Genomic DNA, 27,150 nt, shown 5'->3' with positions numbered 1-27,150 from the left:
GGGCTGAGGCAAGGCCTGTTTGGGCCTGTGTCTCTGGTTTTACCTTCCTTGTGGGAAAACCTCACCCGGCAGGGAAGACTCACCTGGTGGGGAAGTCTCGCTGGTCAGTTCCCCTCCTAGAGGTTCCCTTCAATTTACAGCTACCGCCTGGGCTGGGCTGCCTTCCTCTGCAACGTTCCCAGGGGCCGGACCTACTGCCTGGGCCTGGGAGCCTCACCCTTCGCAGACGTGTCTCCTTAGGCTGCCACTCCTCAGAGAATCTGCCTGCAGTCCTGGAACCTTCACTCCGCCCTTAAGCGTGTCTCTGTGCGGCTCTTCCACCAAGAAGCCTCCTAGGTCCTGGGACCCTGCTCTGCACCTAATCGCCTGGCTATGTGGCCCCTCCTCCGAGCAGCCACCTGGAGTCCCATAAAGTCCCTCCGAGTCTCAGCGACCTGTCGCACGCCTCTTACTCCGGACAGCCGCCCAGTGTTCCGGTCGGTCACTAGTAGTCCAAGCAACTCACTGCGCACCTCCTCCTCCCGCCAACCACCCATAGACCTGGGCAGTCACTCCGAGTCCAAGTGACCCGCCCCGTTCCTCTTCCTCCTCCGGGTAGCCCCCTGGGTATTCAGGAGCCATCACTTTGAGTCCACACAAGTCACCACTCACCTCCTCCTCTGAGCAGCCGCCCGGAGCTCTGGTACAGTCCCTCCGAGTCCAAGCGACCCGACACGCTCCTCCTCCTCCTCCCCTGCGCAGGCCCCGGTGTTCAGGAGTGGTCACTCTGAGTCCAAACAGCTTGCCGCACAGCCCCTCCTCTTGGCAGCCGCCCAGAACCCCAGTAGTTGCTCCGAGTCCAAGCGCTGTGCTGAGTGGCCTCCTCTACGATGCTCCCAGTTTTCCAAGTTCACTGCTCCAGTTGGGGGAGGGGTGTCTCGCAGGGCAGCTGTACTTCACAAAGTTTCCTGCATTCCAGGACTACCGCCCCATCTGGGAGAGACTCACCCGGCCACTTTGAGTTGGTCCCAAGTCTCTCAATATCTCCTCTTTTGAATCCTGAGTCCTGGAACAACATGAAATGCAGCCTTCCTCTAGTCCGCCATCTTGAATCCTCCCCCACTGACTTTTTATGGGTATAGAAAGAACAATTCTAAAATTTCTATGTAATAACAAAAGAACATTAATATTCAAAGTAATCATGAGGAAATATAACAAAGTTGGAGGTATGTCACTTCCTGGTTTCAAAATACATTACAAAGTTATAGTAATTAAAGCAGTATGGTACTGGCATAAAGACGGACATATGGACCAATAAATCAGAATGGAGCCCTGAAAAAAATCCATGCATATATGGTTAAATAATCATTGGTAAGAGTACTAAAAATATGTAATGGGGGAAAGATCAACTCTTCAAAAATGGTGCTTCGGAAACATACAAAAATGGAATTGGATTCATCTCACAACACACCCAATCAACTCAAAATGCTTGTGAGACTTTAATGCAGAACCTGAAACTTATAGAAGAGAACATAGGGGGACATCGTCTTTATGTTGAATTTGGCAATGATTTCATAGACAAAAGACCAAAAGCATACACAACAAAAGCAAAATAGATAAACAGGATTATATTAAATGAGAATTCTTCTGCACAGCAAAAGAAACAATCAACACAGAGATAGAGCAATTTACAGAATAGGATAAAATATTTGCAAACTATGTATCTCATAGGGGGTTCATTTCTAAAATATGTAAAAAATGCTATAATTCAGTCACCAAGAAATAAATAATGCTATTGAAAAATGGAAAAGGACTTGATTAGACATTTTTTCCAAAAAAAGACATAGAAACGGTTAGATACATGAGAAGCTGCCCAACATTACCAATCATCATAGATAATTGATCAAAATGACAATGAGATATTACATCATACAGGTTAAGATGGCCAATATTGTGATGATAAGAAATAACAAGTATTTGCAAGAATAGTGAGACAAGGGAACACTTATGTACTGTTAGTGAGAATATAAATCAGTGCAAACATTATAGAAAACAGTATGACAGTTCCTCAAAAAATTAAAAATAGAACTACCATTTGATCCAGAAATCTCACTTATTCAAAGGAATTTAAATCAGAATTTTAAAGAGATATTTGCACTCCCATGTTTAATGCTACATTATTTACAACAGCCACGATGTGGAAACAACCTAAATGTCCATCACTGAATGAATAGAAAAAGAACATGTGGTATATGCATACAATAGAATAATGTTTAATCTTTATAGAAGGAATCCTTTCATATGCAACAACATGAGTAAATCTGGAGGACATTATGCTAATAGAAATCAACCAATCACCAAACCAATACTGCATGATCTCATTTATACAAGGTAGCTACAAATAGTCAAACTCTAGAAACAGAGTAAAATGAAGGTTACCAGGGGCTAAACAGAAGGGAAAATGGGGAGTTCTTGAAGTTTCACTTATGCAAGATAAATAAGTTCTAGAAATTAATTATACAACGTTTCAGTTACTCAGGGATTATAGTGTTCCTTGGTCATGTAATGGCCCCATTTTTCTGTTTCTTATTATGTTGATTTCTGTACTTTGGAAAGATGTGAGGGCTTTTTCCAGTCTTTTTAGACTTGCTTTGTCTGGAAAAACCCTTCAAGAGTTGGCCTGCCCGGAAATTCTGAATAGGTCATCTGGTGTGGTCCAAGGACAGGTTTGCTGCTGGAGTCTTGGATCGTATGTCCTAGTGTCTGAGTTATCAGATAGGTGGATCTGGAATATTGGGCCTGAAGCCTGGATCCACTGGGGTACACCAAATGATTAGATCTAAAGATGGGCCTGGAGCCTCTATCTTTGGGGACCAGTGTGAAGATGAGTGGGAGAACAGAGTTTAAACTGGTGCTGAAATGAAATTTGAATCTAAGTTTGTTGGGGCTGGCCCAGAACTGGGGCAAGTCTAGAACCTGAATCAGCAAGGGCAGGTTTGAATCCTAGTCCACTGAGACTGGCTTGGAACCTGAATCTGTAAGAGTAGTCTTAGAGTCTCAGTTTGTGGGGTTGAGAATGGCAGTGGGAGTCTACTGGGGTGCTTCTAGGTCCTGGATGTGCTGAAGCAGGCCTGGATCCTGGGGCCACTCGTACCTGGGGTCACAGGACTTACGTGGTCCTGGGAAAAGTGTGGAGCCTAGGTCTGTAGGGGCTTGTCTGGAGCCTAAGATTTTATGTACTGTCCTATTGCCAAGAGTTACTAGGGCCAGCATGGAACCTGGGTTCATATGGACAGGCCTAAAAACTGTCCACTAGTATGAATCTAGAAATTGCATATGTAGGTGCTAACCTAGAGGCTATATCCAAAGGGCTGGTATGGATGCTGGGTATGCAGGGGAGGACCTGGAGCCTGGGTTCATAACAGACAGACCAGTGCTGGGGTCTACTGAGACATATCTGAAAACTTGGTCTGTTGTAGCATAGAGTTACAAGGGCCATCCTAGAGGGTAGGACCTTGTAAACTGTCCTAATATTGGGTAGGCCTAAAGCTTTTACTTGCAGGTGCCTTCCTGGAGTTTGAAACCAGGGGTGTTACCCTGGAACAGAGTGGTCCTCAATCCTTTTATCCATCCTCCCAGAGTACTGGCCTAATGACTAGCATTGGGGTGATTAGTCTAATGATGCAGCAAACATGATATCTGAGTCAGCCCTGTGAAGGGGGCTGTCTGAAGCCTGTAGGTACAGACCAAGGCCACTCACTGCATAGGCCCAGAGCTGTAGAATCTGGCCTGGGTCATAGTATACCAGGTGGGCTTAGTCTGCAGATATAGGCCTGCTTGGCTATGGGTTTTAGTTGGGGAAAGTCTGGTATCAGGTTCTAAAACAAAGTCCTATGTTTACTCCCCTCTCCTTCCCCCATGTGAAGGGTATCTGTCTCCAGACTGTACTGCCTGGGATTGGGGGAGGGCTGGTAAGAGTAATGTCCTTCCTGTCCTTCCTACCCTCTTGAATGTTACTTTTCTTATTTCATATGCCACACCCAGCTACTGTGGTCTTTCACCATGTTTCCTTAGCTCTTATGAAGGTACTTTTATTTCATGGATGGTGTTTCATTTTATGGAGGTTTCTGTACAAGTGGGGGATATGTGCTAGAGAGTTCTATTTCACCATCTAACTGATATCCCTGTCCTGATGTACAACATCATGCCTATTGTTGACAGTACGGTATTGTACACTCAAAAATTTAAGTGTAGATTTCAAGTGTTGTTATTTTAATTATTTTTTAAATGGAAATAAAAAATAAAGGAATAAAGAGGAAAAAAGAGATTGGTCTTTATTTGTCTTTTCTTTTGATGTATCTGCCTAGATTTTATATCAAGATAATACTAGTCTCACAGAATAAGTTAGGATGGGGTCTCTCTTCTGTCTTTTGGAAAATCCTGTGAATGATTGGTGTTAATTCTTTAAATATTTGATGGAATTGAGCAGTGAAGTCATCGAATCCTGACCTTTTTATTGTTGTTAATGGGAAGGTTTTTGATTACTAATTAAATATCTTATTTTAGTAGCTCTATTGAGATTTTCCTACTGTTATGTCATTTTGGTAACATGTGTATTGTTCAACTTTGTCCATTTTATCTATGTTATTTAACTTGCTGGCATACAATTATTCTCAGTATTTTCTTATGGTCATTTTTATTTCTGTTGGATCACTAATACTGTCACTTCATTTCCTGATTTTAGTATCTTCAGAATTCTCTCTCTTATTCTAAGGTTAAATTTCTTTTAAAAATTTTTTTGTACCTTCCTAAAGCATAAACTTTTGGGTTGGATTTTTTGATTCTTTTCTTTTTTTTACTGGGGATTGAACCCAGGGGCACTTTACACCGATTGCTGAGTGACATCCCCAGATCCCTAGTCTTTTTTTTTAGACAGGGTCTTGCTAAGTTTCTCAGGGTCTCACTAAATTGCCAAGCCAAGGCTGATCTCAAACTTATGATCCTTGTGCCACAGCCTCGGAAATTTCTGGGATTACAGGCATGTGCTACTGTGCCTCCAAAATTTCTGGGATTACAGGCATGTGCTACTATGCTTGCCTGGTTTATTGGTTTTTTGTATTGTTTTGTAAGTACCTATTTTATTTTTATCTATCTAATGTTTATTATTTCAGCAAATAATCTTTATTATTTACAGCAAATGAATATGAGAAATGTTCTAACCTTTTACTGTGGTGGTGGATACATAAATTTGTAAATTTATAAAAAAATTGACTTGTACACTTAAAGTGGATTCATTTTTGCATGTGAATTATACTTCCATAAATTTTTTATTTGACTGATTGATTGATCAATTGATTGTAGTACTGGGGACTGAGCCCAGGGGTACTTTACCAACAGGCTAAATCCCCAGCCCTTTTATTTTTTTTATTTTGATACAAGGTCTCACTAATTTGGCAAGGCTTTTGTTGAAACTTGTGATCTTCCATCCATAATCTTTCTGCCTCAGCTTCCTGAACTGCTGGGATTACAGGCATGAACCACTGTACCCAGCTTTTTATAAATATCCCTAGTTCTACTGCTTAGTTGGTAGGTGATCTCAAGCAAAGTAGTTAATTTCTCTGAGCTTTCACTTTCTCATCAATTTAATAAGAATAGTTTCAATGTTAGAGGTTTAACTTCAGAATTATTATACATCATGAATATAGAATTAGAGATAATGCATATAAAGTATCTAACTCAATTCTTGGCATATCACAGATTTTCAATAAACATCAGTTAACTTTCTACTTCTGATAAGTGGTAGTGGTAGAGCTGGGCATGGTAGCATATACCTGTCATCCCAGCATCTTGGCAGGCAGAAGGAGGAGGATCACAAGTTCAAAGTCAGCCTCAGCAACTTAATGAGGCCCTAAACAACTTAGTGAGATCCTGTCTCATAATTTAAAAAAATTAAAGTGTTAGGGATGTGGCTCAGTGGTAAAGCATCCCTGAGTTCATTCCCTGGTACCAATAAATAATAAATAAATAAATAAATAAATAGTGGTGTTGGCAGTGATAATGATGATGTTGATTATGATCTCACACTTTGAAATTAAAGAGATCTGAAGCATACATAGTTCATATTCAGTTGGAAGAACAAAAGAGTAGAACCAAACTGGTACTTGAAAAAACACTGGTTTATAAAGTGTATCCTTAAAGGTATTTTTCTTTAAAAATTATCTATAATAGTCAAAACTTTTGAGATAACTTAGTTTTAAAAGAAAATCACATAATTTGTTCTAGTTATGGCATTCATAATTCACTTTGAATCCCTAGCTTAAAGAAAGGAAAAACTTTTAGGCTTGGGTCTTCCTCCCCAGGTCTTAAATTTTAGTTCATAATGAAGTCCTCAAGATTTTCACCTTCAGGGTACTTTTCAAGATCTAAATTTCCCCTTAATGGTTATTTGGGCTTAGAGTCCAGTTTGCCTTTTGCAATAAGTTTCTTCTGTCTGTTCAAAGACTATAGAAGGTAGGACCTAGAGGAGTCTTAGAGAGCTCTTCTCAGAGCAGTTAGAAAACTAAGTGATCACATATACTCAGACTTAGGACTGACCTTTCTTTGGATATACCTAATAGAGAAAATTGCCAATAATCATCTCAAGTTCCTGAAAGAGTAGACAAACCAGCTGATTTTATGTTGGTTTAATTCTAAATGGCTTCCCAATCAGGAATAGCTGTTTCATTCTCCATTGAACCACAGTGATATGGAGAGAAGGTATGAAAAGAGAGGGGGATAGGAGGCAAGGAGATCAGCATACTAGAATGATTCTTTTCTCAACAACTGCCTTGGCAAACGTGACCATATTTGAATTCCCTGTACCCTGGGTTCAATCCCTAGCACTACTCCACACACACACACACACACACACACACACACACACACGCGCGCACACACACAAAAAATTTCCAAAACCAAATGTCCTAATGTGTAAGACAGAAAACACATTGTCTCTTATGACCTATCTATCCTTGTAAGTCATGGGATATCACTCCCAATGTTCTCTAATATTTGAAACAGTCATGCACCTGCCTAGATTCAAAGTGAGGGGAATTAGACTTCACCTGTTAAAATGATAGTAGTAAGACAACATTGTAAAAGAGCATGTGTGAGGGGAGATATTGCAGCCATGTGGAAAATTGTTTTAGTCAGCTTTTTCACTGCTGCAAGTAAAGGTCCTGACCAGACTAACAGTATAGGAAGAAAAGTTTACTTGAGGGCTCATGGTTTCAGAGGTCTTAGTCCATAGAGGGCCAACTTCATTCCTTGGGGCTCAAGGTGCGGCAGAATACTTTGGCAGAGGGAAACAGCTCACATGATGATCAGAAAGCAGAGGAAGACTCCACTCAGATACAAATATATACCCAAAGCCATGCCCCAATTCCCACCTCCTCCAGCCACTCCCTACCACTTCAGTTACTACTCAGTTAATCCCATCAGGGTATTAATTCACTGATTGTGTTAAGACTCTCACAACATATACATTTCCATATACATTGTCTCACATGTGAACTTTTGGGGGACACCTTACATCCAAACCATAACAAAAATATAATGTCACACATCTTCACCTACTTCTCAATCAAAGTAGCAAACAAACTCCTGAGGTAACTTTGCCAATGCCTATTCTCTTCAGGTCCATTACTTTGTACCTTGATATATTTTGTTGGGTGCAAAAAAATAGCCTGAGGCACTATAGAAAGAAAAGTTCCATTTTTACCTTCATGAGAAGAAATATATCTTATGTGAAAATACTTCAAAGCATGTAAATATTGGTTTCAACTGGTTCTTACACCAAAATACAATCATGCTTTGAGCACCTAGTCTGTGTTATAAACTTTACTAGGAGCTAAGAAACTCAAGAGAAGTAAATTATATGATTTCTCTTCCTAGAGTTTGGTAAGATTTTCACAGTGCTAGAATAGAAATCAAATAACTTCATTCCCATTTTCCCCATGATCATGAGCAAATCATTTTTTTTGTTAGTATATGAAGTTGTTCATCTAGCAAAGGGAGAATCTGCCCTATCTAATACATGGGTTTCTAGCAGATGACAAGAGCTCACATTTTAGAAGAATGAAGCATTAAATAAATGTGAAATATAGTCATCTTTGGAAAGAATTATGTCTCTATTTCAAAAACACCATACAAATTAGTTACCAGATTTATAGAAAGTGACCAATGACTTATTCATGAAATACTGGAGAAAGAGTATCCAGTAGTGAGGGCTATATGACTAGAAGATCTGAATATGATTGTTGGATATATTAATTAGCTATTGTTGCATAGCAAGCCTTCCCAACACTCAATGTCACAACACTCAATTTATTCCCATTGTAACAGATCTTCATATCACCTGGGTTTGTTTAATCTAAGTTGGGTAGATTTGATTCCAAGCTAGCTGTAGGTTAGATCCAGGTCTGCTCCATATGTTTCTCATATTCCTTGAACCAGTTAGGTAAACCAGGGAACATTCAACTATGGTTATGGCAGAAGCACAAAATCAGTTAATCTCAACCAGACAGGCACATTTTCAAGTTGTTTCTAGAAACACAACTGCCAACATCACATTGGCCAAACAAGTTACATCGCCAACCCCAACATCAAAAGACAGAGACATATTTTCTGTATCACAGGACCATTGCAAAGAAGTGAATATATGTTACCACTACAAAGTATTAAAAAGTGTGATCAATAATTTCATCTAACACAATAAAGGAAGGTAAGAAAGGATAATGAGAACTAAACCTTAGGTTGATAGTATATATAGGGCCTGGGAGTAGAGAGGACAAAAATTGTGGGGAAGAGTTAACATAAGATGTGTAACCCAAGACTACATTATGGATATTTCTGACATCCAGGACATGGCGTTTGGAAGAAATTATTCCTTCAATTATTTACTTAAAAGAAGAAACTAGATCAACATGAGGTAAGACTGTTGCTTATATGTGCCCTAACAAATCTTAAAAAGCTAAGTGAATTGGAAATATAAGAATGAGCATTTGGTGGTTTGGGGGTAATTCCTAGGGCTTTCCTAGAACCATTTGTGAGGTGAGTCTTGGCAAAGGAGCAAATTAAATAATAGTGTCATTAAGCAACATACATATTCATGCAGATGCTATTGTTTACACATTCTTTTCTGTCATGGTTAAATAAAACACAGCACCACTTATGTGCAAATCACCACATAATGATTCTGCCACACTTCTAAATGGCTCAAGGGGGTGTTATTGAGTGCAGGCTTTCCAAGTTCCAAGGAATTATAGTTAGCCACCCAAACTAAAGGTCAGTTTATTTGCTCCGTTAGATTAAGAAATGAAGGATGAGGAAGACTGTGAACCCAGGAAAGAAGGGCATATGTAAATACAAGGGCCTGGGTCAAGATGAATCAGATGCCAGATAAGTCACAAAAATCAAAAGCCCCCTCTAGAGAAGAATGAAGACAAAGGGAGGAAGATAACTGGTGTTACTGTCTACAGTATATCAGGTACCATGCAAGGATTATCTCAAGTAATTCTCTTATTGATCCCTTGAGGAATACATGATTTTATTCTTATTTTACAAATTAAGAAACTGAGACTCATCAAAGGTAAAATGACACTTAGTATGCTATAAAACAGCTCAGTTCTCTCTGAATACACTCTTTACATCCTCTCTGAAGTCTACATCCTTGCACCACTGCATGTTATCTCCACATAAACAAGACAAATACATTTGGGGAATGTTCAGGCAAACAGTATACAGTAAGTTAACAGAGAATAAGCACAGGATAGGGCAGGGCAAGATGGAGGTTAGAAGTGGCAAAGAGAAACTAGAAAAAAAATTAGCACAAAGAACAAAATAAAAACCTTAAGTTGTCTTTACAGCCTCAGGTAAGAAACAATCATGAGTGAGATTGTCCTGTAGCCTTGAAAAAGATAAATAGAGACATATGTTTGAATGATCAGCACCATTGGCTGGCCAGTCAAGCCTTGCCTTCAAAGCACTTCTGTCAGAGGCTCTTCCCTGATAAAACCTTTATGTAGATATTAGCACAACTGACTTCTTCAGCCTTTCAAACCAGTGAGTAGCTTGTGCAAATATTAAACTGGAAAGAAATGACATTATGTGAACTCTATATTTGTTCCTCTGCTGGCCCACTGAACATTAATGTTTGCAGAAAAAGCCGTTTACAACTGCTTACTCTGATTCTCAGCACCAGCAAAGAGTACTAGAAGTCTAGTTTTTGTGTTAGGAAATCACCATATTGGGGTCCTGAGGAAAAGGGCAGCAGATAGAGTCCCTCTTTTTTTCTGAAAAACTGGGATATCTTTTTAGAGCACTGTTTGAGTATGTAAGGAAAGTAAGGCCAGTATTAGACTATTAACCAAAAGACAGAATTTATGGTAACGTTTCATGTAAGTCAATTCGACATAGTCTAGGAATTCTTGAATGACAGGAATTGGTGTTTTCTGCTTACTAGAAAGGCTGACCATATATGTAAATGTTCCGAATCAGGCTTTTATCAATTGATTTTAGGCATTTTCTCATTGAAACATAATATTCCATACTTAAGATTAAATCCTTCCAATTGAAAAGCATTTTCATCCATGTCAAAAGGTAAGCATCCTTGGACATGGTAACTCTTTTATCAGTTCTTCTTTGCTGGACACTTTAATCAAAAATATGGATCAGCAAACTTATACTCCAGATAGTAAATAATTTTGTTTTTTGCCATGTCTTTTCAACTCTACTCTTATAGCACAAAAATACCATAGCCAATATGTAAAACCATAGACATGGCAGTATTACAATAGAAATTTATTTTCTTAAATGGTGAGTCAAATTTTCCTGACCCCTGATCTAAAGAGAACTTGTCTGAGCAGAACAGCTAAGATCCCTGGACAGAGGAGACAGGAGAAAAGTTTGGGACTGCCTTCAAGATATCTAAGTGAGTTAAGGTCATTATTACTATCATCTATGTGGCAGGGATGTACATTTTTTACAGAAAGAAAGTCATTGTCTTTCAACATATTTTCACAAGGACTTGTGACTCCACAAAGAATGTAATACCACAGATAAAAGGGGGAATCATCTTGTACTGAAAGTGTACTTTCTCCTGGCCAGTCCCTGAGCTTCATTTTCCATTGAAGTTCAGTGACCACTGTATGTCCACTCATATCTTTCTATGATCTTTATGGATAAAATGTATTTGTTTCATATTTTATTTCCTCTAAACTCCTTTTTGTGGGTATTTATTTAAATTGAGTTAAAACATATATTCCTCAATAATAGGGTGAGTTTGAGATTCTACTCATTCTTTACCTGATCCTATCTAATGAAAATAAAATGATGTACTTAGAGCTAATGAGCCAATTAGTGTTCTACCAGACACTGAGCCTATCTTTCATCTATTTTTACAGAAACAAAGAGATTATAGACATACAGAAATATGGTGATCAAAACTAGCTATCTTTGTTACTCAGAGATAATAAGTAGTAGAGTGAAGGGGTGGATTCAGATTGTAATTTGGGGTATAAAAAGGAAAGCTTTGGGTTCTAATTTCAGATCATACAAGGAGCTGGGATTTGGTACTTCTGTACTTAAAACAAGAAAAGGCTTGAAAAAGAAATTAAAAACAATGGAATTTCTTGGATGCATAAGAGAACTGAAATAGAGCAAATCACCACCCCAAAATCTGGATAGACTACCATGTCCAGAGAGACATAAACCTTAAAATTTCTATACCTGGAACATAAGCCACAGAAATTCTTAATCTGTTATGGACATTTAAATGATTATTTAGATAAATTTCTGAAGAGTGAGTAAAGACTACTTTGGAGATTAAGAAACTTCTAGGTTTATGGGGGAACTCTACACACTTATGTGGGCTTTTACTGTAAGAATTTACCAGGTCTCACAGTGAGAATCTGAAAACAAACTCCTCATGGTCCTGGCTGGTACTTATTAATAAATAATTTATATTATTTAATGTTTTAGAGAGAAGTATAAACTATATGCCAAGAGAGGAAATAAAGTGAAATTACAGAATACACTCAATTAAAACCTCAGAAGGCAGAAAAAAGAAATAGAGAAAATATTAAACCAAGAAAACATTTACAAAAATATATTTACCCAACTATAACAATAATCCATTAATTTTGAATAGTTTAAATATACCAGGGGAAAGACAGATTTTCCAAGAGTAGATTTTAAAGACCTAAATATTTGTTTATATGTTATCCATAAGAATATTGCTGTAAGTATGAAGTTCCACATTTGTTATGGAGAAAGATACCATGCTAACACTAATTAGAAGAAATCTGAAGATGTTGTATTAATTTTGGAAAAAAAGCATATTTCAGAGCAATGCAGATTATGAGGGATAAAGAAGATCATAACATAATGATAAAGGAATTCTCACAGAAGACATAACAATTATAAATGCACATACAAACTGCAACAAAATATTTATAGAAATAAAAAGAAATAGACAAATCTATTATTATACTTTGAATTTCAAAACCCCTTTCTCAGTAATTGATAGAAAAAGTAGACATAAAATCAGTAAAGATATAGATTACCAACACAGCATTATCAATCAACTTGAACTAATTGATATATATAGAAGATTCCATCCAATAACAGAATAATATACACTCTACTTAAGTTTACATGTAATATTCTCCAAGAAAGACCACATTATGGGCCATGAAATTATATCTTAAAGTTTATGAAACAGTATAAATATATAAAGCATGTTTTGAACCAATAGCTATAATCCCAGCTACTCAAGAGACTGGGGCAAAAGGATTGCAAGTTGAAGAGCAGCCTTGGCAACTTATACAGAGCATCCCTGGGTTCAACCTTAAGTATAAGAAAGAAAGAAACATAGATTGTGAGATCACAATGGAATTAAACAAGAAAACTTTAGAAGAGATATTGCTAGAAAAATTAACAAAAACTTGGAAATCACACCACATACTTCCAAATAGTCCATGGATCAAAAAAGTCTCAAGATAAATTTTAAAATATTTTTAGTTTAATGTAAGTGAAAATATATCTCATCAAAATGTGTGATTCAGCAAAATAAGAAGTACATTTCTAGCATTAAATATATAGATTATTTGGAAAAGATAAATTAATACTCTACATTTCTACATCAGGAAATAAGAGAAAGAAGAAATTAAACCTAAAGTCACCAGAAGAAAGTAAATAAAAATATTGGAGTGTAAATTGATGAAATTGAAAAAATAAAACAACAGAGAAAATGTACAAAACCAAACTTCATTTTTTGATAAAAGCAACAAAATTGATCCATCTCTAACCAAGTTAACCAAGAAAAAAGAAGGAACATAGAACTATCAATATCATAAATGAAGGATAGGTTAACACTACTGATTCCCTGAACTTTAAAAGAATGAGGGAATATTATCAGTATCTAAATGACCGCAAATTTGATAACTGAAAAGAAATAGACCAAATCCTTGATAGACAAAAACTACCCAAATTCACCCTACTAGAAATAGATAACATGAATAGTTCTCATCTACTAAAGAAAATTATTTCACAGTTTGAAAACTTCCACAGAGTAAAATAAATATGCCATGCCTGAATGTTTTCAATCCTGAATTTTACAAAATATTTAAGGAAGATGTAATTTGAAAATTTATATAATATTTTTCAGAAAATTATAAAAGGAAACAGTCCTCATTTTATATGGCCAGAATTACCCTATTGCAAAAAATGGCAAAGAAAACTTCAGATCTTTATTTCTTATGCACATAATGGTGAAATATTAATAAATATTAATAAATACAGTACAGTAATACATAAAAAGAATAATATACATATCCACATGAAGTTCTTTCCAGGAATGCAAGAATGATTCAACAATAAATAAATCACAAAATGTGACAATACCAAATACTGATGAGGATGCAGGGATATAAAATAGCACAGCTACTTTGGAAAATGGTTTGGTCATTTCTTTTTTTAATTTTTATTTTTATGTGGTGCTGAGGATTGAACCAGTGACTCACATGTTCTAGGTGAGTACTCTACCACTGAGCCAAAAACCCAGCCCCAAGTTTGATCATTTTTTTAAAGACATTTCTTAAATGTAACCCAAAATTAATGTTCCTAAATATTGTCCCATGGATTTGAATACTTATATCCACAGAAACATCTGCATGTGAATGCTGATAGCAGCTTATAGCAGCTTTATTCATAATCATCAAAAACTAGAAGCACCAAGGTATCTTTCAATAGGTAGATAAAAAATCTGTACTGTATTTATGCAATGGAATAGTATTTAGTGATAAAAAGTAATATACTACAAATCCATCAAACATTATAGCTGAGTCTTAAATGCATATGGCTAAGTGACAGAAGACAGTCTTAAAAGACTACATTTTGTATGATTCCATTTTTATGATATTCTGGAAAAGCAAAACTATAGGTATGCAGAAAATATCAGTGGTTACAAGAGATTTGCAGGAGGGGAAGGAAGGCTTTATAAGCAAAACACATGAAATTTTTAGGTCAGTGAAATTATTCAACATGATATTGTAGTGGTGGATACATGGCAACATGTAGTTGTTAAAGCTCATAGAAACTTTAGCATAAACAATGAAACTTCAGAAACAAAAACAATAACAAAAAATATGAAACTTCAAGTGTACAAATTGAAGAGAAACTCATCTAAGTGATCTTGGGATCAAGGGTATAACATATGTGTGGAGAAAACCCTAGCATTGTTACAAACTTCACCAAGTAGATGAGGAGTAAATCTAAGTAAACTTAATCAAAAGTCCTTTTGGAAATGAGTGGGATCTATACCACCAAATAAAAAAGGCAGCTTTTATAAACACTGTACTCTATTTGGTAAAGGTGTTTCCCATGGAGGTGTTGATTAACAATTCTAAAACCTTTATCTGTATATTGGCATTGAGCAATAAGTAAATGGGTAGCAGTTGGTAAGAGCAAGACTTCTCACTATTAAAGAGAGAGGCTACATACAGATAAACAAGGGGAAGGTAAAATGATCCATATGGTAATGAATAATAATCAGTGACATCAATGAACATATGTTAAGCTTAATATAGAGAGATAAAACCCAATTGATAGATAACTCGATATAGATGAATATACATACATGAATAAGTATAAAACACAGACATTCCTATATCTGTTAGTTGAAAGGACCTGGAATAAATTTAAATTCAGTAGCAACAAGCACAACCAGCACCCACATCTTGTTTTCCAATATCATTATCCAATCAAAGGAACCTGGGTCCCTTGGAGAAATAGTTGATTCAAGAGCTGGGGTTGGAAATATGCAAGATGAACTTGGCATCTTGAGATGCCAGAAATTAAGAAAGTGCTCCAAAGCACAAACACACATTGAAAGGAATGTATCTAAAGGACACAGAACCAACTGAAAGAGGCTGTAATGGTCAAAGCTTGAATAAATAGAGCAAAAAAAATTAATGAGGTAGTATTACTGGACTACAACCCATAGTATAAAAGAAATATTCAAAAGTTCATACGGATATAAATTTGTGAATATATATATATATATGAATGGGGGAGAACAGAGAAATATTCTAGGCAGAAATCCAAAATAGTTATGTAGTTACTCTGCCTGCAAAGAAGTGGATCATAAATCTCCACATTTCTTAAATTTGGGATGCATATAGTGACTTCCTTTCAAAGAGGATAGCATGGCAAAGAGAAGAGTAACTGTATGATGGAGAAACCTGTCAAACCCTATCTCAGCCAGATTAACATCAGTGGTGATAAGTCATTTGGACAGCATGTACCATTTATATGATGTAATAAGAATAGCACTGTAGCTCTGTGATCTTCCTTCTCCAAATTCATAGACACAATCTACTCACAGAAGTAGAGAGTAGAATGGTAGTCCCATAGCCTGGGCATGGAGGTGGGAGAATGGGAAGATTTTGGTCAAAAGACACAAAGTTTTAGTTAGACAGTAGGAATAAGTTTTAGAACTCTACTGCACAGCATGGTGACTACAGTTAATAATAATGTATGTTTCAAAATTATTAAAATAGTAGATTTTAAATGTTCTTACCTTAAAAATATGTGCAATTCATATGTTAATTTGTTTGATTTAATCATTCCATAATGTATACATATATCAAAACATCACATTGGGCCCCATAAATATATATAATTATTGTCAGTTTAATTTTTTAAGGGATATATCTGAGAAAATAGCGCACTGAAGAAGAGCCTTAAAGAAATCATGGCAACTAAATATAATATGGTATCTTGGATGGAATTGTGGAACAGAATTCCTTTAGATTAAGGAAATCTTAATGTGTGAACTTTAGTTACTAATAATGTATTAGTTTTGATTTATTGGTTATGACAAATGTACCATAGCAATATTAACAATAGAGTGAGGAGTATAGAGGAATTCTTGAATACACTTACCACTTTCTGTATATCTAAATCTACTATAAAATTAAGGTCTATTATTGCTATTTTTAAAAGGCAATCTTCATCTCAAAATGTATATCACCAGCCAACTTCCAAAATGCTTCCACAGAGAACCATGACTTATGAGTTCTTATTTTGTGAAGGAAGTGCTCCTGGGTATCTCATTAAGCATTATTGTTATCTTGATTAACACTTGAAGAGGATGTCTTCTCACTGAGGAGAAGAGAGGGTTACTATGTGTCTGACAGGGCCAGAGCAGAGATTGATTGGTACCCTTTGCTAGGGTACCAATCCTGAAGGCCCCGGCACTGAGAAAACCTACAGAATACACACATTAAACAGAAAAGCAAATTGAAGTAGCTCCAGTTTGCATGTGGAGAGGAGGGTCTGCTAGCTCCTGCTAATTATTACCTCAAGGGCCTCAGCTTGGTGTCATAGTACTTCTTCAAGAGGCACTCTCTCAAGGCAGTTCACAACATCTCAAATTAAAAGCAGTGTTTGTCTGGTAATTTATTACTTTTATAACCTTACACAAATAGTGAGGGTATCTTAGTAGCACTTTACTGTCTATTTTGTCACAAGTTGCAGGAAGGCTGAGAAGAAATGGTTAGGGAGTGGATAATTATGAAAAGGAATGCAAATTCAGTTTCTTTCCCTTCCAGACATGTTGTAATCGATTTCTGGATTCAGCTTTGTATAGGTGAAATCTCACTTAGACAAATCAGCATGCTTGTGAAAATATCCAGGGGTAAGGGTGAGAGAATCAAATATTATCAAGAAAATGCTGTTTTCTCCTTAGGACTAATATCACTCCAGATCTTTTGTATATTCTTATCTCTTGGATCTCCAATGTGCTATGATTCCCTAGCATGAGTTATAAACTTTTCTACCTCCTCCAGTTTCTCTGTCAACTAGTTAAATATAAATATAAATAAATAATTAAAAACAGAAAAGTCTTCTATGTAATGGTTTGCCACCGTGACCCTTTCTCCTTGAACCAATAATTTTTCTGGCTATGTCAATTAGCCTTCCCTTATGCATCTGTAGGCCTTGTTTTCCTTAAGCAGAGCATATGTCATCCTAGGATTTTTTTTTCCACAGAAGAGCCTTTTACAGACAAAGTTGGACAAAAAGAGAAACAGCCTGGTGAAAGAGGTACCACACCTACATGATCATCAGAATTGTCTAGAGAGCTGGTTAAAAATAAAGATTTCCAAGATGCCCCACATCTCTTGAATGCGAATCCCTGGAGGTATGATTTAGGAATCAATATGCTAAAAATCATTACAATTTAAATTTAATCAAATAAGAAAAATTCCCCCAGTGATTCTGATGATAAACCAGTTTTGAAAACACTGGTGTAGTCCACATACCAACTACAGATTAGCAGTCAGAACAACCAGATCATGTTGCGTGACTCCATATGGTTGGAGTATTGCCAAGAAACCCAGTAGCATGTTGACAGAGGAGATTTAAGTAACAAATGGTTATTAAAAGTTTTTCATTTGTGTTCACAATTTTCTCACCTGAAGGACAGGGTCAAGTTTTCCATCTTTTTATAGTCAATATAAGGAATGTGTTTTCCTTTGCTTTGACTCAAGAAAATAACTTTGCTACTTCTGAATTCAGTAATCACTTCAGCCCCTAGAAATCACTGTAAAATCATAACATTTCCAGGTCTTAGTCTAGCAGACAACATGGAAGCAGTACCAGAATTTAAATATCAATTCATAACCCACCAAACATGAGCAGAAACATTCACAAGAAAACACCTAGAATTTTCCAGGTTGGGATGACTTTCTAAATGACCAAAAGGCTGAATCACCAGGCAAGGTATTGTGGTGAATGGGCCCCTGAAATCCTTTAGCTCATGACTAGTACAACTTTAAAGGTACAGGTTCCTCTAACCCATACAATTATCTCTGCATGTATCTTCCAAATAGACTCTAAAATTTCATTTTAAGTGATGTACTACTGTGAACACACTGGGAGCCAGGAGACAGCTTGATATTTGTCTATTTCTGTTATCAACTGCTTGGATAACCTTAGATGAATCACTGTTCTTCTTTGGACCTTAATTTTTATATCTATAAAATGAAGGAATTGTAATGAATAAGCTTTTCAAATGGCAGCACAGATTTCCCATTCAACCCAATAAGGTCATTTGTGGTATGGGTTCTGTAATTCTCAGGGCTCCAGATATTTGTAAGGAATCCAAAAAGCAACTCTAAGAGTTACTAATTCATTAGGAAATTCAGCCACAGAGATATTTCAGCATTTATCCCTGTTCACCTTGCACTGGACTTATCTGTTTGACTAGTAAACTACGTAATCATTAAAAAGGGAACCAGGGCAAACACTGAACATTGATGCTAACCCTACGAGGTTCTGTCAGAAAACCATGAGTCTGAAGGTAATTGAGTTTCATGAATGCCAAAGGAAATAGTATGAAAGGTATTATCTCAAACCAAAATCCCTGAAATGAGATAAAATCCTAAGAACCACAAGCACAGACTTCTACTTGTTTTGGTTTGAGGATAGTGATTTTTTTTTCCTTTTTTTTTTTCCTTTTTTTCTGATGTGGGTTGGCAGGAGGAAGCAGGGGTATTATTTTTGTCCCAAAACATAGCTCAAGTTTCTCACACTATAAAGTTAACCAGCCTCATATAACATCATGACAACATCCTTGCTTCTTCCACTGAGAGCCCATAAATAAACAGAAGAGGCCACAGGAAGCCATTTCTCCCTGAAGCATAGAAAGATCCTTCTATAATACTGTTATCAGAGGTCAGGACCTATACCTAAGTATATCCAACTATTGAATGGTATAGCTAGCTCTGAGGAGACACTGTGGGGTGGTTGGCAATAAAATACACTGTCTTTTACCTGAAAAAAAAAAAGGTATTTCCCTTGACCAAGGGAGGCTACCTTTCCAGGAAGTTATAAAATCTCTGACCATTCACAATGTTGGCAAAAATTCATACTTGTTGCCAAAATGGATGGATTATTGTTTTACTGCTTAGATCACCATTGTCATAATCATAAAAATTAGCAAAATCCCCTGGTATTTAAAGTTCCACTTATTCCAATGTGAATCTTAAAGGCTGTTGGACACTGAAGAAATGTAATAACTCTGAAAACAAACTTTTCCCAGATACATATCTTCCTATACTCTAGACCTTTTCTTTTTAAGAACCCAAATTACAGGACACAATCTGAAACAGGAAATGGTGTGGAAAGTTTTCAGGCCAATTGAGTAAGATGTGAATTAACCAACATAACAATTTACTCAACCCCTTGTCTACGAATACTTCAATCCTCTTCTGCAATTATTTAGTACAATATTTTAGCCTCAATGTTATTCCAACCTCTCAGATCAACCAGGACCGGAACCAAAAGGAAGTCAAGAAATATATAAGCAGTACACCCTACTACAGAGCCTCCTCTGCCTATTTAGATTATTTTGGTTTGTTCATTATGCTCAAGGTCTATTACACTTCCTTGTTTTAATAACTTCCAAAATGAAGTTAAGAAATGTATAACTAGTACAACCTGAAGATCCTCTTCTGCTGTAATACTGAGGAATTTTTTAATGTGTTCCCTATGGTCAAAGTCTGTCTCATTTCCTTGTTTCAACATGTCATTCCATACCTGATACCTGAGATTTCCAGGAGCATCTGCCTAGTGCCTACAACCATACTCTTCCCATGGCTTGAATGTTTGTTTCTGTGGCCTACTCTTAAGAATCCCCAGTATTGCTTGCTGTTCCCAGTAGTTTGATGTGGTTTCTAGGCTTCAGTTCTCTTTTCTCTGGCATTTCTTATCATTACCCAAAACTCAATATTTTTTTTTATTGTAAACAAATGGGATACATGTTGTTTCTCTGTTTATACATGGAGTAAAGGCATACCATTTGTGTAATCATAAATTTACATAGAGTAATGTTGTTTGATTCATTCTGTTATTTTTTCCCTTCTCCCCCACCCCTCCCACCCTTCTTTTCCCTCTAAACAATCCTTTCTTCCTCCATTCTTGTCCCCCTCCCTAACCCTAACTCTAACCCTAACACTAACCTTAACACTAACTCCTCCCACCCTCCCCCTTACAGGTCATCACCACTTATCAGCGAGATCATTCATCCTTTAGATTTTTGAGATTGGCTTATCTCACTTAGCATGATGGTCTCCAATTTCATCCATTTGCCTGCAAATGCCATAATTTTATCATTCTTTATGGCAGAGTAATATTCCATTGTATATATATACCACAGTTTCTTTATCCACTCATCAATTGAAGGGCATCTAAGTTGGTTCCACAATCTGGCTATTGTGAATTGAGCAGCTATGAACATTGATGTGGCTGTATCTCTGTAGTATGCTGATTTTATGTCCTTTGGGTATAGACCAAGGAGTGGGATAGCTGGGTCAAATGGTGGTTCCATTCCAGGTTTTCTAAGTAATCTCCACACTGCTTTCCAGAGTGGCTGCACTAATTTGCAGCCCCACCAGGAATGTATGAGTGTACCTTTCTCTTCACATCCTCGCCAACACCTGTTGCTTGTATTTTTGATAATCACCATTCTAATTGGGGTGAGATGGAATCTTAGGGTGGTTTTGATTTGCATTTCTCTTATTACTACAGATGTTGAACATTTTTTCATATGTTTGTTGATTGCTTGTACATCTTCTTCTGTGAAGTGTCTATTCATTTCCTTAGCCCATTTGTCGATTGGATTGTTTGTATTCTTGGTGTAGTTTTTTCAGTTCTTTATAAATTCTGGAGATTAGTGCTCTATCTGAAGTATGATTGGCAAAGATATTCTCCCACTCTGTAGGCTCTTTCTTCACATTGCTGATAGTTTCCTTTGCTGAGAGAAAGCTTTTTAGTTTGAATCTATTCCAGTTATTGATTCTTGCTTTTATTTCTTGTGCTATGGGAGTCCTGTTGAGGAAGTCTGGTCCTAGGCTGACATGATGAAGATCTGGACCTACTTTTTCTTCTATAATCTGCAGGGTCTCTGGTCTGATTCCAAGGTCCTTAATCCATTTTGAGTTGAGTTTAGTGCAGGATGAGAGATATGGGTTTAGTTTCATCTGTTGCATATGGATTTCCAATTCTCCCAGCACCATTTGTTGAAGAGGCTATCTTTTCTCCATTGCGTATTTTTGGCACCTTTGTCTAGTATTAGAAACTTGTATTTATTTGGCTTTGTGTCCATGTCCTCTATTCTGTACCATTGATCTACCTGTCTATTTTGCTACCAATACCATGCCATCTTTGTTACTATTGCATTGTAATAGAGTTGAAGTTCAGGTATTGCAATACCCCCTGCTTCATTTTTCCTGCAAAGGATTGCTTTAGCTACTCTGGGTTTCTTATTCTTCCAGATGAATTTCATGATTGCTTGCTCTATTTCTGTAAGGTATATCATTGTGATTTTAATTGGAATTGCATTGAATCTGTATAGCAATTTTGGTAGTATGGCCATTTTGACAATATTAATTCTGCCTATCCAAGAACATGGGAGATCTTTCCATCTTCTAAGGTTTTCTTTAATTTCTTTCTTTAGTGTTCTGTAGTTCTCATTGTAGAGGTCTTTCACCTCTTTTGAGAGATTGATTCCCAAGTATTTTATTTTTTTCGATGCTATCATGAATGGGGTAGTTTTCATGATTTCTCTTTCTGAGGATTCATCACTTATGTATAAAAATGCTTTGGACTTATGAGCATTGATCTTGTAACCTGCTACTTTACTGAATTCACTTATGAGTTCTAAGAGTTTTCTGGTGGAATTTCCTGGTTCCTCTAAGTATATAATCATATCATCAGCAAATAGAGATAGTTTGAGTTCTTCTTTTCCTACTCCTATTCCTTTAATTTCTTTGGTCTGTCTAATTGTTCTGGCTAGAGTTTCAAGTACGATGTTAAATAGAAGTGGTGAAAGAGGGCATCCCTGCCTTGTTCCAGTTTTTAGGGGGAATGCTTTCAGTTTTTCACCATTTGGAATGATATTAGCCATGGGCTTAGCATAGATGGCCTTTATAATGTTAAGGAATGTTCCCACTATCCCTATTTTTTCTAGTGTTTTGAGCATGAAGGGGTGCTGTATTTTATCAAATGCTTTTTCTGCATCTATTGAAATAATCATGTGATTCTTGACTTTAAGTCTATTGATATGGTGAATTACATTTACTGATTTCTGGATGTTGAACCAACCTTGCATCCCTGGGATGAAACCCACTTGATCGTGGTGCACTATCTTTTTAATATATTTTTGTATGCGATTTGCTAAAATTTTGTTGAGAATTTTTGCGTCAATGTGCACTAATGATATTGGTCTGAAATTTTCTTTCCTTGATGTGTCTCTGTCTGGTTTGGGTATCAGGGTAACATTGGCTTCATAGAATGAGTTTGGGAGAGTTTCCTCCTCTTCTATTTTATGGAATACTTTGAGAAGTATTGGAATGAGCTCTTCCTTAAAGGTTTTGTAGAACTCGGCTGAGAACTCATCTGGTCCTGGACTTTTCTTTGTTGGTAGGCTTTTGATGACCCCTTCTACTTTATTACTTGAAATTGTTCTATTTAAATTGTGTATGTCCTCCTCGTTCAGTTTAGGCAATTCATATGTCTATTGAAACCTGTTGATGTCTTCGAAATTTTCTATTTTGTTGGAATATAGATTTTCAAAATAGCTTCTAATTATGTTTTGTATTTCAATCGTGTCTGTTGTGATATTTCCTTGTTCATTCCGAATTTTAGTGATTTTTCTCTCATCTTCTCTTTGTTAGAGAGGCTAAGGGTATATCAATTTTGTTTATTTTTTCAAAGAACCAACTATTTATTTTGTCAATTTTTTGTATTGTTTCTTTTGTTTCTATTTCATTGATTTCAGCTCTGAGTTTAACTATTTCCTGTGTTCTACTACTTTTGGTATTGGTCTGTTCTTCTTTTTCTAGGGCTTTAAGCTGTAGTGTTAGGTTGTTTATTTGTTGATTTTTACTTCTTTTATTGAATGCGTTCCACGAAATAAATTTTCCTCTACTGCTTTCATAGTGCCCCAAAGATTTTGATATGATGTCTCCTTGTTCTCATTTACCTCTAAGAATTTTTTAATTTCCTTCCTAATATCTTCTGTTATCCATTCATCATATAATAGCATATTGTTTAATCTCCAGGTGTTGGAGTAGCTTCTGTTTTTTACTCTTTCATTTATTTCTAATTTCAATCCATTATGATCTGATAGAATACAAGGTAGTGTCTCTATCTTCTTGTATTTGCTTACATTACCTTTGTGGCATAATATATGGTCTATTTTAGAGAAGGATCCATGTGCTGCTGAGAAGAAAGTGTATTTGCTCTTGGTTGGATGGTATATTCTATAAATGTCCGTTAAGTCTAAATTATTGATTGTGTTATTGAGGTCTGTGGTTTCTTTGTTCAAATTTTGCTTGAAAGATCTGTCCAGTGGTGAGAGAGGTGTGTTAAAATCACCTAGCATTATTGTGTTATGGTCTATTTGGTTTCTGAAATTGTGAAGGATTTGTTTAACATACATGGATGAGCCACTCTTTGGGGCATAGATGTTTAGGATTGTTATGTCTTGCTGATTTATGGTTCCCTTAAGCAATATGTAATGTCCTTCTTTGTCCCTTCTGACTAACTTTGACTTGAAGTCCACATTGTCTGAAATGAGGATGGATACCCCAGTTTTTTTGCTGAGTCCATGTGCATGATACGTTTTTCCCCATCATTTCACCTTTAGTCTATGGGTATCTCTTTGTATGAGGTAAGTCTCTTGCAGGCAGCATATTGTTGGATCATTCTTTTTGATCCAATCTGCCAGTCTATGTCTTTTGTTTGATGAGTTCAGGCCATTAATATTCAGGGTTATTATTGAGATATGATTTGTATTCCTGGTCATTCGGCTCATTTTATTTATTTATTTATTTGTTTTGACACGACGTGGTTCTTCCTTTTTTTGACAATTCCTTTAGGATAGTTCCTTCCATTGCTGATTTGCTTCTTTGTTTTTCATCTCTTCCTCATGGAATATTTTGCTGAGAATGTTCTGTAATGCTGGGTTTCTTTTTGTAAATTCTTTTAGCTTTTGTTTATCATGGAAGGATTTTATTTCATCATAAAATCTGAAGTTAAGTTTTGCTGGGTATAAGATTCTTGGTTGGCATCCATTTTCTTTCAGGGCTTGAAAATATTGTTCCAGGCCCTTAGACTCACTCCAAATGACATATGCCATATTCTGCTTTTTCTGAAATATCTGAATCTATTTGGTAAAAGTGCTTGATCTTACTTCAAGGATCTGAATCCTTATTATAAAATTTATTTTATAAAAATTTTTATATTTTTAGGTCTACTTAATTATACTTATTTTGGGATAATAACAGCTATCAGTTATTAAATCATTCCTATATGCCAGTTATTATAAAGAGCATTTTGTGTCCATTATATATCCTCACAACAATCCTACAAGGTAGTTAATATTACCATCATTTTATAGATGGTAAATACAAGGGTCGAAGTTATTAAATAACTTGTCCAAAATCACACAATTAATAAATTGCAGAGCTGGGGTTCAAGATCATTGCAGCACAATTCACAATAGCCAAATTATGAAACAAGCCTAGGTATTCATCAATAGATAAATGGACAGATAAAATTTGGTATATATATACAATGAAGTTTTATTCATCCATAAAGAAGAGCAAAATTGTGTCATTTTCAGGAAAATGGATGGAACTAGAGATTAGAATTTTGAGTGAGGTAAATCAGACTCAGAAAGAAAAGCATTGGATGTTTTCTTTCGTATGTGTAAACTAGAGGGTAAAGGTGTAGGGAGGATCATGAAACTAGAAGTGATATCATTAGGGTAGAGAAAGGGGATCGGGGGAGGGAAGAAGGGAGGATATGGAGGTATTGGTGAATGAATTTGATCGAACTATTTTTATGTATATATGAATATGCCACAATGAAACTCACAATTATGTATAATTAACATGCCAATTTAAAATAAAAAAATTTATATGGGATTATTTAGGGGATTAAAAGGTAATATGAGGAAGACATTAAGACAGATTATGGGCTCACTAAATGTGAGTTATATATGATGAACTACAAAACCTTCAGCTCTAACTATTGAAGCCTCTGGCTAATCTGAGAAATCTCAGCAAGCACCCTGAGAGCCATGACTGAACTTCACACTGGAGATAAACTGCTCCAGCACAAATATAGCCATGCCAATATAATTCATGAGAGTCAAATAAGCTCCAAACAGGAAATTAATGGTGTGTTCTGACCATTATTCCAGTAATATTAGTGTTACATTATTAGAAAGACAACACTATTATTATTCAATTCAACTCTGGTTTTCAGAGCTCCTGTGTCAGATCCTGTGTTAGGTATTAGAGTTTTAGAGAAGAATAAGACATCATGTTATCTTCAGTTGACTCTGTACTGTGTTCATGGGTATCAGGGAGTGAGGCATTGGAATAGAGTATTTTCCTTAGTCTATATTTACATGACACTCATTTTGTGCTAGGTACTACTTTAATCACTTATTAAGAGCTTTATATCAACTCTATGAAATAGTTGATATGATGGTTATTACTATTTTACAGATGAGAAAACTGAGACATTGAGGCACAGAATTACTTGAACAACGTCAGATGACTAATAAATGACAGAGCCAGGAATTGAACATACCTCACTAAATTACTGAGTTCCAATAAGACTTCCTCATATTCACACACTGATAGGGAGTACCTCCTTGGGATGATTACGAAAGCACAAAAAGTATCCATAAGCTCTAGGGATTGGTACATGGTACTATCCTCTAAGAAGTGAGTAAATTCCGTAATCACAAAGCAGAGAATAACCAGAATGCCAAGGAACGAATGTGGGTATGCCTGCTCATAGAATAGACAAGAATATGGGGATTATTCTCTATATGAGTTATCTGTGAGTCAGAAATCTAGGCATACCCTACTTAGGTGCCTCTAGCTGAAGATCTTCCATGAGGTTGTAATCACCTGTTAATCAGGGCTGCAGTCTCATCTGAAGACATGACTGGGGGAAGATCTACAGTTGAGTTCATTCATATGGTTGTTGTCAGGATTCAGTTCTCTCAAGTTATTGGTCAGAGGTCCACTGGTCCTCATTGGATATCTACCTCAACTCCTCCATAGAGCAACTCACAGCAATGCAGCTAGCTTCCCTCTGAGCAAGAAAGAGAGGCAGTGTAATCAGTCAAGACAGAAGAAACCATTTTTATAACTTAATCTAGGAAGTGACATACTTTTATTTATGAACTGTTCTATTTGTTAGAGGAGTTAGTATGTTCAGTTTATACTGAAATGGAGGGGATTACACAGTACATGAATTTCAGGAGTTGGGGATATGAGAACAATCATTTTTAAAATTGTCTATCATGGTCTCTAATATCATCTGAAGGCAAGAAGCTCTGCATTTACTATCCTAATCATGTCAGTCACTGGTCTGACTTCTTATGCTCATGTAACAGAACACCTGCACCTTTGAATTCAGAAGGAATACTTGTACTGAAAATGAGATACTAAGTCTAATAATACAAGCTATACTAAGATTTTATTTGTACATCTAATATTTTCATTAGTTTCATTTGTGCCCTTATTTCTAATTTTGTCAGGCAGG

General features: G+C 36.4%; 1 long non-coding RNA gene across 1 annotated transcript in view; it reads left to right on the top strand.

The window, feature by feature from the left end:
- Positions 1-22,150, top strand: part of LOC306650959 — a 262,319-nt gene extending 240,169 nt beyond the window's left edge. Inside the window, exon 3 of the long non-coding RNA XR_013761070.1 lies at positions 22,061-22,150. This is a non-coding gene — a long non-coding RNA (uncharacterized lncRNA). The remainder of the gene's footprint in view (positions 1-22,060) is intronic.
- The last annotated feature ends 5,000 nt before the right edge of the window (positions 22,151-27,150 follow it).

This window comes from Sciurus vulgaris, assembly GCF_902686455.1.
Source record: "Sciurus vulgaris genome assembly, chromosome: X".
NCBI classification, from domain to species: Eukaryota; Metazoa; Chordata; class Mammalia; order Rodentia; family Sciuridae; genus Sciurus; species Sciurus vulgaris.
The sequence above is the reverse complement of the archived record's forward strand: the minus strand, read 5'-3'. Positions and strand labels throughout refer to the sequence as shown.